Source organism: Tiliqua scincoides, chromosome 1, assembly GCF_035046505.1.
Source record: "Tiliqua scincoides isolate rTilSci1 chromosome 1, rTilSci1.hap2, whole genome shotgun sequence".
In the NCBI taxonomy this organism is placed as follows: domain Eukaryota; kingdom Metazoa; phylum Chordata; class Lepidosauria; order Squamata; family Scincidae; genus Tiliqua; species Tiliqua scincoides.
In genome coordinates this window covers 189,627,304-189,639,492 of record NC_089821.1, presented here as the reverse complement: position 1 = coordinate 189,639,492, position 12,189 = coordinate 189,627,304, and the positions used below count along the sequence as shown (strand labels likewise).

General features: G+C 43.3%; 1 pseudogene; it reads left to right on the top strand.

Moving 5' to 3' along the window:
* Positions 1-6,906: 6,906 nt before the first annotated feature.
* On the top strand, positions 6,907-7,023 carry LOC136637024 (5S ribosomal RNA; annotated as a pseudogene).
* Positions 7,024-12,189: the final 5,166 nt, after the last annotated feature.

The window sequence follows — 12,189 nt, the reverse complement described above, 5'->3', positions numbered from 1 at the left end:
TACCATCAGCATCAGAGTGTGTCTTTTGAACTATTAGCCATTATGTTACAGAGATTTTTAGGATAAAGATATTAGAACTAGAGATGGGGTAGCTGTCTCATACTGCATAGTCTGCATGGATAAGGCAAGTTCAGTTAACGTGTATCTGTTTGGTTTTGCATAGCAGTCCTTTCAAATTCTGAATTGTCTTTAGATACCGATATTGATCCTGAAGGGCACCTCAGGACTTTGGCTTTTGCAATGTTGGTAGTTTCTGGTGAATGTGTCACTAGTCACTTATAACTTTCAAAACAGGCAGCACTATATGCTGTGGTTGTGGTGGGGACCAAATGGGAGGCTTGGGAGAGGCAAAGGAAAATATTTTTCCTTTCCCCTCTATAAGCACCTCAAACAAGTATGGGTCTCTAAACAGCTGGCATAAGTCCAAGGAGAGAAGGGGGAATGTTGGGAGGCTCCAGAGGGGATAGTATCCCAGCACACATTGCTTGTGCTGGGATACACCCTCTCCCACCCTGCCATGCCTCTCTCCCTCCCCTGGTTCATTCAGGAATACCCCCTCTTCACCCACAGAACACCTGCCATTGTTCTTACCTTGGTAGGGTCTGGGCAATCTGTTGGTAAGCTCCAGGAGAGCTAACAGCTCATCTGCCTTTCACGGCATTGCTGATGCAATTACAGCAGCATCTGATGGGGCCATTGCTCTTTTCCCCCAACAATAATGTTTTTTGTGCAATTTATTTGTAAACTGCCCCTCAGGTTGCAATCCTAACCACACTTTCCTGACAGTAAGCCCCATTGAACAAAATAGGACTTACTTCTGAGTAGACCTGGTTAGGCTTGTGCCCTAAATGTCAGTAGTATATAATCATTTAATGCCTTCAGCTCACCCTTCCCAATTGCCATGGGTTAAACTAATGTTCTAACTAACATAACAGCAATCTGTCCCTATATCTTATCAGCCTAGGCTGCAAGGATCTGAAGTCCTATGAATTTGATGCTATACACTTCCATCTTATAACACTACAAAGAGTTAAAAGTGACATTTCACTTTACAAACAAGCTAAATTTGGGTACAGTGGGAGACAACAATGACCAGGAGGTAGGTCTTAAGGAGGAGGAGTTCTGCCCTGTATGGCAGATCTTAGAGTTGACAAAGTTTATAAGAACATTAGCACTGCACTTTAGGGGTCCATCATCCTACTGTCTACTCTGTTTTATCTATGAATAAGTACTAAGGCCAGTACTACTGGAAAGCAAGCCACTTTGATTTGTTCTTGCTATAAACTGGTCATCGGAGTGGTTCAATAATCGTAGGATTTCCAAAGCACTGTTTGAGCATTCAAGAGATACTACGTACATTATTTCAGTCACACATATACTCAGAAGTCTTATTTGAGGCGGGCTCAAATGCTTCCTTTGAGGCACAGAAGCAGCAACTGAGGAAAGACATTGCATTGCTGCTGTACACTGTGTTGTCCCCGTTTCCCAGTACATTAATTCCAAAGAGCATGTGGATAAGTAGGTACCGCCACTGTCTTTTCCGTTTTGTGAAACAGAAGTACTGTAGCGAAAGCAGGTGGGAAATAATATCTATTGTAAAGGAGTCAATCTAGCCTAGAGACAGAGTATCAGCTGCTGTGTTTGGTGCCTGTTTTCACTCATGCTTTTGTAGAAAAACCTGCCACGGGATGTCAGGATAAATTCTCTTTCTTGCATTCCTTCTCTTCTCTCCCCCCCCCCTCCGTCTTTCTTTCTAGTCTGTCAATGTGTCATCTCTTCAGAGCACACTACCTGTAAAATATTGATTTGTAGCAGGCTGCTACTGCTAGGTTTAGATTCCTTCTTAACTGGCAGTAATAATAAACTACAGACAAGTGCAGACTCGGTACCAATTTCATCATCACACCAGGAGCACACCATTCTGTCTTCTGCGTGACTCAACATAATGAAACAAGGCCCAGAAATTCTCTCAGAAGAGAAGAGGAACTGAGAGACTATCTCGAGAGACATCAAAGGAGCCTGAGGAGGTTGTAGGCTGAGGATGAAGCAGGTGCTGTCCCTAAACAGCAGTAAAGGCAACTCTGCGTATTCAAAGTAACTTGTCAAAGAAATCCCAACACACCCGAAAACTAGGAAGAGATTCAAAATAGGCTCTCCTCTTCTTATTCCCAAACTCACACAGCGAATACCACACAGACCTAAACATCTCAGTGGTTCTTTTGTTGTCATTGATGCAAGTGCTTGACAGTGATTTCAGGAAGAGGTAGGAGGCATCTCCATAGTAGATGGCAGTGCTATGAAAATAGCGTCTAGGGGGATGGCAGTGACATGACTGTGTGATGCAAAATGTATTCCTTTATTAGCAGCTGAGTGTTTGCTTGGTTTATGGGCCATAAAAGAGTTCCCCAAAGTCATGGTCTCAGGCTGGTCTTTGTTTTGTTGTACTCTCAGTGGTTTAGGATTATAATAAATCTCGACAAAGGAAGCAAGTACAATATTTTCAATAAGCAGCGAGAGGTTTAAGGCAGGTGTCTTGGGAAAGCGGGAACGGCCTGTTCTCTGCTTTATAGCTTCCATCCACACCAATATAATAGCTGGTTTTTACTAAATATGTATTTCCAGCCCAGTTGCTGACGGCACTTATTACAAATAGGTCTTATGCAGGCACAAGTGTTCGAAGGTCTTGCTTTGCTGCGGTTTGCTGGCACTTGCGTAATGTTTGAAGAATCACGAGGAAAGGAGAGCAAACACCCAGCATCAATAAATCAATAGACCAAGATGATGGTCTCGCTTTACATTTTTGTTTTATTGAGGCTTTCAGAATGTGATGAAGATGGTTGTTGTTACATCCAGCTACAAATCTACGAGCTGCTAAGATCCAAAACATATTTAGTAACCCGGAGGATTTGGCACCTCACAACACTCCAGGGTGCACTTTCATCACCTTACAAGGTGAATTAGATGCACCGCTCAAGAAATATACTCTGCGACAAACAGCTAAAGTTACTTAGAAGCTTTTTTTCTGATTCAAATATGAGTCACTTTGTGATGTGTGTGAGACCAATGGGGAAAGTTTTACTATGTCACAGGCTGACAATGAGCTGGAGCTAGATTTATATTAAGACATTCTCACAGAATGTTATATAGTTTTTTTTCCGTTAAGTTTATTAGCCTCAGAGCTGCCGTCACTTCATTGACTTAGGGCAGTGGTTCTCAAACTTTTAGCACCGACACCTACTTTTTAGAATGTGAATCTTTTGGGACCGACTGGAAGTGATGTCATGACTGGAAGTGACATCATCAGACAGGAACATTTTTAACAATCCTAGGCTGCAGTCCTACCAACACTTACCCAGGAGTAAGTCCCATTTACTATCATTGTGAAAAGCATATATATAGTAGCCTGTTAAAAGTACAGATCTGTCACATTTCTCCAAATGCAGTCATATACCATGGTAGCATCAAGTCTAATATAATAAAAATAAAATGTTAAAACGAATGAGCGCCCACCTGAAATTGGCTCATGACCCACCTAGTCAGTCCCGACCTACAGTCTGAAAAACATTGAGTCTTAGGGGACGTGACATTCCTGCATTGACTAATATTATGGGATCTCTCACCCATGATCTTGTCCAATTCATATGCCACCCTCAATCAGAATGCAGAGAGGACAAGTCATACAGGCACAGAACAATGCAGACTGGACAACCTTCTCTTTCATTTCCATTAATGCTGAATATATTGTGGTGAAGTAGCAGGGCTAAGGGCCCAATCCTATCCAACTTTCCAGTGCCATTGTAGATGCAATGTAATGTTCCCTTACATTGTGGAGACTTCTGTGACTACTTCTCCCACCTCAGGATGCAGTGCATGCCCCGTTGGCATGGCTGTATCAGCTGTGCAAAGTTGGATACGATTGGGCCCTAAGAAATGTTTTTAAAATGTCCCCCCTCTACACAATTTAGGATGGTTATAGTGGTTTGTGGGTGACCAACCTTTTAACTTTAGGGCTTCTGGTCCTATAACAATTGTGTAGAAAAGGGAATTTCAGCAGGTGCAGCTTGTCAGATGAAATTCCTGCTGAAATTCCCCCCTCTACACAATTGTGAAAGGTTCATGAGCCCTAAAATTGAAAGGTTGGTCACCATCCTTGTAGCAGTTGAAAGTTTTGCTGGATTCCTGCTTCACTGGGAATAACCATCATGTTCTGAGCATGAAGTCCAGAAAATGTAGCACAGCAGAAATTCTCTCAATTTACAGGTATATGCATATACCATACCTATCACTTCCTACCATCATTTTATCCTGATAAGACAGACTGGTACATGTCACAATAAGAAGTGAGGATCTTTTAGCTTGACAGAAAAATGCATTTTATTCTGAGTATTATATTGTCAGCCTTCTGTTGTAGATTTTACCATGTTTTAGAGCATTGCATGGATACTTCTTGATTGCTTTTATCATTTTGATATTGAAATTTTTATTTTTGTTTGATTGCATTGTTCTATGTTTAGTAATCCACTCTGAGAGCACAGTGGACTAGTAGTACATGGTACATTTTAAAAGAAATTAAATAAAGAAGTAATACTGATGGACCACCCCCAAAAGATATTGCGTCTGCACCTAAGACAAAAGTGACGTAGAGAGAGTGAGTGTAAGTGACTGACCCAAACATGTATATGCAGGTCTAACCTTGTTATACATGGATTTTTTAATATACGGATTTGACTCAACACGGGAATAGCCACTGCAAATGAGAAGGAATGTGCTGATCCCTGGAGAAGGGGAAAAATGCATCTCTTTAAAATCACAGTTTTAAAAACTGCTTTTCTTCCTGTTTTAGAGAGAGTTACGCAAGTGATCATTCCATTCTTCAGCTGAGCCAGGCAAAGGCAGGGGGTCCTTTGCATATCTGATTGCTGACTGCCTCTCTACAACATTAAGAAAAACTGTTTTTAAACCACAGTTATAAAAGGACACACTTTTTAATTTTTTTAAACTGCTTTTATTTAACACATTTTATGGTACCAGCAGGAAGTCCCAGAATCAAACCCCTGCAGATGTCGAGGCACGACCTTATTCCATTTGGAGCAATAAAGGGGCAAGAAACCTAGAAGTTGATCTTTAAATCTATTTTTCCATTGTTTTATTATCCATGGATTTTTTTAATCCACCAGGGTGGTAGTTTTCAAACTCTCAGGGAGTTTGAAAACTGCTGTAAGTTCTTGAGGGGGCAGGGGGGCAGCGGGGGCTGGGGGAAGGCAGCAGCGCGATCCCCAGGATCCCCAGGATCACTTCGCTAACAGGGGTGAGGGGGGGTTTGACTTACAGAGGGTTGCCGCAAGGTCCAGGAGTTGTGGGGAGCCCTGTGCAGCTTTCTGCAGGACTCTCCAAGTCTTAGAACAGTGAGAAAAAGTGATCACAAACCACTTCCAGTTTGGGATCGCAAACCGGAAGTAGTTTGTGCTTGCAGTCAACCCTCCTCTTTGTCCCCGTTACCTGTGTGATCCTGGCAATTGCGTCACTGCCATTGGCCCCTACCCCACTAAAACTTACCTCAGGAGTTTTACTCCCAAGAATTTTGAGAACCCTTGGCAAAGAGGGTGCCAGTTGCACCTGTAATGGGAGTGCTACATGGTGAGAACCAGCACTTAGAAGCAGAGGTGTAACTTGGACAGAGCCTGAGGAGCACGTGTCCTGGGAGAAGCATTACTGCTCCCAGGCTCTGCCCAGTCTTCTCCAGGTTCTGCCCAGAGAGTGGCGCTGCTGGTTTTGCATACCCCATCCTGTCTTCAATGGAGGCTCCCAGCCTCCAAAGGGAAAGGGACGGAGCATGTGAGGCTGCAGCAATGGGCACCCTGCCCTCTGGGGAGAACCTGGAACTGACAGCATGAAGTGACAGAGGTCACATGACATTGTGATCTCATGGCATCAAATGGCATCATGATGTCACTGCCCCAGTCTCTGTTACACCTCTGCTTGGAAGGTCCTCTTGTGAGTTATTGCCCATCAAGTCTCTGAATGCAGTGGAACCCTGAAGGATCTTACGGCCTTATTTTTAAGCTTCATATGTAAAAAATGCTCCTAAGTTTTCTCTTTTGTTGCCTTTTAAACTACTAAGTTCTAGAAGTCCCACTGTCTTTTTTGAATTTCCTCTGAAATAAATGGTTTGATAGCCGTAGTGTCTGACAGAATGTTTCCTAATTCCTGGGAGTGTCTTATCTTTTATTAGTAAAACAGCAGAAAGTACGAATGATTCTGTTTCCATCTCTCTGGATATCTTGTCTCAATAACTTATATCTTTAGCTTAAAAGATATAGGCCTTTTTATGTGCACTCCTTATTTGTATTCAGGTGCATATTGCCACATAACATAATATTTCACCCAACGAGCCAGATTTTGTTGTCACTTTGCCAATGCTGCAAAGCATTGAGTATGACAGATACTGGATCTTTAATGACATGGTTCTGTGCCATCTCCAGTATTCTTTGCATTGCATCGAAATATTTCAATATTTGCCTGTACTGTATTCTATATATTTTCTTTTCCTGACTATCTTCTCTGTGAGAAAACAAACACCCGTTGAATGAATAAGATTCTTATTTTGTAATTTAGCTACATAATCTCTAATATTTTCCAAATGTTTTCCTAAGGAGACCACCAACATATATGTGGGGCTGTATTCGAAGTAGCACGAATGCATGCAGTCTGAACAAATAAATAGATCTGCTCTAAATCAATCAAACCCCACTTACTTAATATTTGTCAGCCTCTCCTCCTCTCAGCCCTTGGATTAGAAATGTAAGAAGGAAATGTAGTGGAAAAGGAAGTGTGAAAGATACTAGTATGGCAGGCATGGGAAGAGGAGTAGGAAGAGTGGAGGATGTGAGTGGATGGGCAGAGATAGTCAGCAACTGTTACCCTGCACATGCCTGATCTTGTCTGATCTCGGAAGCTAAGCAGGGTCATGCCTGGTTAGTACTTGGATGGGAGACCGCTTGGGAATACCAGGTGCTGTAGGCTTATACCATAGTCTTTTGACACTGAAGGTTGCCAACCAACCAGACTTCCCCACCAGAGGCATGATACAACCATTTCAGTCACATGGATGGACTGGCCCTGTCCGCTTACATTACAGCTCTGTCCTCATACTGCATTCTACACTGTTCCCAAGGGATGGCTAAGTTGCAACTAGCCAAAGGCCCATACTCCTCAGAGGCCTACCCCAGGGCCCAACCTTTAGCCCACAGTATTGGTAGAAGTGACAGCTTCAATGAGCCATCAGGGGATAGATGAGGGACCCAATGCCTTACAGTGCAATCCTAACTTGTGCTGGAGTAGTCAGGCCAGCGGGCCTGTGCTGCATCCTGTGCAAGTTTGGGGCCAGAAGCAGCACAACCTGAGGCAAGGAGAAAACGTTCCCCTTACCCTGTGTTGTGCTGCACTGGTCCCAATGGATCTACTTGGATCTGCACCACCTGATGAGGTGGTGCAGATCTGAGCAGAATGGAGTGGCCAAGGGCTGCTCCGCTCTGCTCGGGAACGGGGTCAGGATCCGGCGTAACTGCCTCCCGCTCCCCACCTGCCCACCTCCAGGAACGCCCACTGCTCACCCTCACCCCACCCTGAAACGCCTCCTCCCCAATTCCTCCCTATTTTTGCTGAGTGCTGGCCTGAGGATGGGACCCGCTGGGCCCTGAGTGATTACCCCATTCCATGGAACCCACAGCCAAAGAAAAAGGGTGTATAGTCTTGAGAACTCACATTTGCCTTGGAACATAGAATTGTACCCTGAGATTCAGAGAAAAGGAAGAAACTTGAAACATCTCTCTTATGATTCTGGCCCCATGAAAAAGCAAAGCATATTAAACTTCAGTGGGTGGCATCGATTGCATATTCCGCTGTTTCCAAGAAGAGCCAAGCAGGATTGCTACAGTCTAAACCCCTCCATTTGTATACACTGCAGTTTAGAAAGGGTAAGTGAAACAACTTATTGTATGACATAACCTGTTTCAGATAGTTTTGCATTTGTCAGCAAAAAATATTTTACAGCTTCAGACTAATGATCCTTGGAAAGCCTACCTATGTGGCAGCAGATGAATGTTTTAAAACATTTTATAATGTGCAGCTGGTGAAGATAGGCCTTGCCTCAAGATCCCGGGAATTGATGGCAGTTGTCTTCTAATGAGAAAGGTACTGAAACTGAGCACCAATGTCAAGGTGAAGCCCCTGCTGAGAAAATGACACCAAAGGAGAATAAAGCTTCTCTTAAGGTAAAAGTGCATGAATATAAAGAGACTTATAATTGGATTCCATAGTCCTGGAAAACCAACACCCTTACAGCTCCTCATTGAACAAAAGTTCTTTTAAAATTCTATTAGTTTTTTCCAGCCTACATTTTTTAGAAAGTAAGATGTGCAACTTCTAAAGGATTCTAGGAACAATGAGGGGAATATTATTTGCATTCACAAATTATTCAATAGTGGCACATTGTCATCTTTTGTTGAAATATCACAACTTTTCAAAGTGAATGCTTTTGATTCCTAAGAATTACCTTTCATCTTTTGAAAAGTGTTATTCGGAATAACTGTCACCGAAGCCTTGTGAATTGCAATTGCCCTGTCACCTAATGTGTCCCTGTTCATATCAAGGTCATTGTGTCAGTGCATCATATCATCACAGCCTATTGTAGTTCAGCAGTCCTCTGAGGTTCTTCCTCTACCACCATATTCAGACTACAGACTTTTAGGGCGCAATCCTAACCCCTTATGTCAATGCTTTCCAGCACTGGCATAGCAGTGCCAATGGGACATGTGCTGCATCTTGCAGTTGGGTGTCACTCACGGAGTCCTCCTCAAAGTAAGGAAATGTTTGTTCCCTTACCTCAGAGCTGGAAAGCACTGACATAAGGGGTTAGATTTGCGCCCTTAATGTGTTCTGTTGACAATACAATCCAGAGTGAGGGTATGATGCGACTGAATGCAATGAAGAGAAGATTAGTTGTTCCTAAGCTCCACTGAGATCATTTGGAGTTAAATCTGCATATTTCATAGAGACAGGCTGCAAATCCTATGAGCACTTTCCAGGGAGTAAGTGCCATTGAACACAGTGGTACTTTTGAGTAGACACATGCCATTGGATCGAACAGTTAGCTGCCGTTTTCTAGATTTCCCCCTAGATAGAATACTTATACTAAATTGTTCTTCAGAGTCCACAAAAGCCTGCTGCTCTAATTGAGAGGGGGCATGCCATGTGTGCAAGTGGCACACATACCACCTGTTCTACATATGGAAAGCCAAGATATAGCTAAGGTTTGCTTTTTGCCCTTTGCAATCCATTCTAAAGTCAGGCGATTGCTTCGTATTGGCAACCTAGCCTGTGATTCCTACCATGCTTCACACCCAAGTCAACAGGAACAAATAAGTAAACTTGTTCCTTGGCAAAGCTTAGCCATCAACCCATAAAGCCTCCTCTGTTTTCCTGTCTCGTGTGCAGCTAGTCTGATGATATGCTTAGTGCCTCTATCCTTTTGTACAAATGAGTGGGTAGGTCTATTGTTAACTGTTTTAAGGGAGACCTGAGATCTGCCTCAGGCCACTATCAGAAGAGTCCTCTTTACCCGTCCATCAAGAACTCAGAAAGTAGGGGGAGTCATGCACACACTCTTGCAATCTTGGATACTTGAGACATCAGTTAAGAGTGATCATTTGGTGGGAGACATGCAGAAAGACAGATATGCTCCCTCCATATGTGACTGAAGTGATTTCACAGCCCACCAAGGAGCTTAGTCCTTGCATGTAGCCCCTGGTTCACGCCTACAGAGCGCTGCAATTCAGCCACCAATTTTTGCTGTGGCCAGGACCTTGAAATTTTTCACTTTTCTCCTCTAACTTTCCTCCTCTCCCTCTCCTGTCCTGCTACTGCAAAAGACCCAATTTTCCAGCAGCCCCTGTTCCCCCCGGGCAATCCTCCTGAGTAATTTTCCTGTGACCCCCTCCTTTCTCCCCTGCTTGTTTGTGCCGTCCCTTTTCCTGTATGGATTTCCTCCTCTTTCTCTTACCTAGGAACTGCTTAACATTTAGGGTCTAGTTTTATGAATGGCTATGTGAATATTGCATTGCTTTTTATTTTTGATCCCCCTTCCCTGTAATTGTATTTTAACCCCACAATAAAATTCTTGTTCTTGCACCTTTACTCTCGGCATCTGCTTCCTTATATGAGCTGTGCTATTGGCCACAACACCTGGTCTCTACACATGCGATAGATATCCCCCTTGTACACATGTTACACATATTCTGAAAAGCATTCCTGGTAACAAAGGTGGCAGTGATGGTCATGGTGGCACACATGTGCATTAGCTTGCCTGCAAAAAACCTGAGGGGGTGGCAGAGAGCAGTAGAATTGAGCTACTGCCAGAAGTGTTTAAGCTTTGACCAGGCTAGTTTATATCACATGAGATGTAAAGAACAACATCAAATTGTATTGCCTTGCAAATTCATGGCTAGTAGCATGTATAGCACAGTTTTTCTATTTAGTTGGTACCTTTTCTTTGCTCATATTCTTTCAAAATAGTCGGCACCAGGTGAGCTTATTCAATGAGAACAGAGAACACCTAACCAGTTGACTAGAATGTAAATGAGAATTGAATGTGGATAATTTTTAACATGGTGTCTAACAAGCCTCATCTAGAGGGCTCAGGTTAAGTAACAGCCCTGGAAGAGTCCAATTAACCAGAAAAATTAAACACCAATTACAATACAAAATACTATGTTGAATTAAAATTACCCCAATCTCTACTTAATCCTATTCATTAAAGGTCAGGCCAAAATTAGTTCTGAACAATTCCCAGGGCTGGACATTGACTCTCCAGGAGAAGCAAATTGTACAGGTGTAGCCATAATCCAACACGCACACACACACAAACACACATACAGAGAGAGAGAGAGAGAGAGAGAGAGAGACGCATTCAGACTGCATGCATAAGCCCTTTGATGGGCCCCATTATTAGAAATGTGAGAACCATTCATGATAAGTATCTAAGGGGTGGGTGGGTGTGCATCATAATCACAGCTTTGGAGCTGTGGGGCCTTAGGAGCTGTGGTGCTCAATGCAAAATATTTTTGCGGGGGCCCTAACCTCATGGGCCCCCACCCCAGCAGCCCCCCATTTACCAGGATGAGCAGCAGTGGTGAGGCACCTGGCAGTGGTGATACCACCAACTGCTTCGGGGGGGGGGTGGCGATTTCAAGCAAATCGGACCATGGGGCAGGAGGGAGGGAGGGCTGCCCAGTGGCAATGCTCTGCTCACCATGCTCTTTCATAATGCATCAGCATGGAAGATTCCATGCCAGACCATCAGCTAAAGAGAGAGATGCCAGCTGCAGGCACTCCGCTCGCTGTCCCAGTGTGGAGCTCCTCCAAGCATGGGCCCCAATTTGGCCAAATTGGTCAAATTGCGCTAAGACTAGCCCGGATCATAATTGTCTCTATTTTGAATGTTCTCTGATTTTGACATTTGTTCCCATATCATTGCATTTGAGACTGCCAAACAAATTATTGGAAACACCTTGCTAAACATTTGTATTACTTTGATGCTGTTTGTGACTTCTGGTTCCTGCTGGTCACTGCTGTCACTTGGCATCATTTCCCTCCTCCTTTGCATTGACTGCCCTTGTCTTCATCTGCCCACACTATCATTTAATCCAATTCTCTTTGTTGAACTATGGGAAGCCATGACATCAGCAGGTCAAACGTTGCATTGTAATACTATCATGTGGGTTGCCACAGCCACCTAGGTTAACTATGGCAAAGGCAAATGAAGCCAGAGAGAATCATTGCAAGGAAGAAGAAAGAAAAGGGCTCAGAGAATGGCATGGGAACCATATAAATACATTTTGCAACTTATTTCATCAAAAACAAGAGGTGTTTTGCTTTCTGGTACGTACAAACCTGAACACAAGAAAAGTACATGGTGTGTCAGTTCAGTCTCTCACAGCTACATAGCTGGAGAAAGTATTCAAGGATGCACAGAAGCTGAGAATTTCTTTGTCCCCAGAATGCACATTAAAACAAAATGCCATATTTTTCACTTACAGAAAGACAATGCCAAACAAACATCTTTCACAATGTTATTGGCTCTGATTCCACCTTTAGACTTACTTTGCTAGCATGATTCCCAGGAGAATGATA